Here is a 1,029-nt window from a genome sequence, read left to right as displayed (position 1 = left end):
TCCACCAATCACAGCTCTGCTGCTCGTCCACCAATCACGGCTCTGCTACAGTCAATTTCCTGTCGGCCGTTAACGACCTTAAATTTGGTAAAATGTGAACAAGATTCTTTGTCATTTGCATCACATGGTACGTGAGGTGGAACAAAGTATGTACTCAGAGTCCAGGTACACCCAAAATAGCAAAAATACAAAGTATAAAAATAAACCATTTATAAGGATCTAAGATATACACTAAATACTAATAATGTAAAATAATAGGATATATTTAGTGTATAAGGAACAATGTGAAAATATAAAAGGTTCTCATTAGAGAAGACATGGAGCATCGAGGCCTCGGTGGTACCGGGTCGTCAGGAGACTCGGTGCTGGTACCTTTAAACTGGACGAGTAGCTCCAACAGAACCCTGGAAAGTTCTGGAAACTAGTTTAAAGTCGTTTTCACACCTGATAGTTCGGTAGACTCGGTTCGGTTCGGGACCAATATTCATGAGCTTTTGTTACATTTGAGCTGGTGCGTTTGCATTCACACTGCACTGTGCAGTCGAACCAACCTGTTGAACCGACCTGTTGAACCGACCTGTTGAACCGACCTGTTGAACCGACCCGTTGAACCGACCCGTTGAACCGACACGTTGAACCAACCTGTTGAACCAACATGTTGAACCAACCTGTTGAACCAACCTGTTGAACCGACCTGTTGAACCGACCTGTTGAACCAACCTGTTGAACCGACCTGTTGAACCGACCTGCTGAACCGACCTGTTGAACCGACATGTTGAACCAACCTGTTGAACCAACCTGTTGAACCAACCTGTTGAACCAACATGTTGAACCGACCCGTTGAACCGACCCGTTGAACCGACCCGTTGAACCGACCCGTTGAACCGACCCGTTGAACCGACACGTTGAACCGAACCGTTGAACCGACCTGTTGAACCGACATGTTGAACCGACATGTTGAAGCGACCTGTTGAAGCGACATGTTGAAGCGACCTGTTGAAGCGACCTGTTGAAGCGACCTGTTGAAGC

At 46.4% G+C, this 1,029-nt stretch overlaps 1 protein-coding gene across 1 annotated transcript in view; it reads left to right on the top strand.

Annotated features, from left to right (window-relative positions):
- The window catches only part of hivep1 (HIVEP zinc finger 1), a 45,881-nt gene that overhangs the window by 12,722 nt on the left and 32,130 nt on the right, over positions 1 to 1,029 (top strand). The window lies entirely within an intron of this gene.

The sequence above is a fragment of the Nematolebias whitei genome, chromosome 19, assembly GCF_014905685.2.
Source record: "Nematolebias whitei isolate Nwh7 chromosome 19, NemWhi1, whole genome shotgun sequence".
NCBI lineage: Eukaryota > Metazoa > Chordata > Actinopteri > Cyprinodontiformes > Rivulidae > Nematolebias > Nematolebias whitei.
Note: the sequence above shows the minus strand (reverse complement) of the source record. Positions and strands in the feature narration are given on the sequence as shown.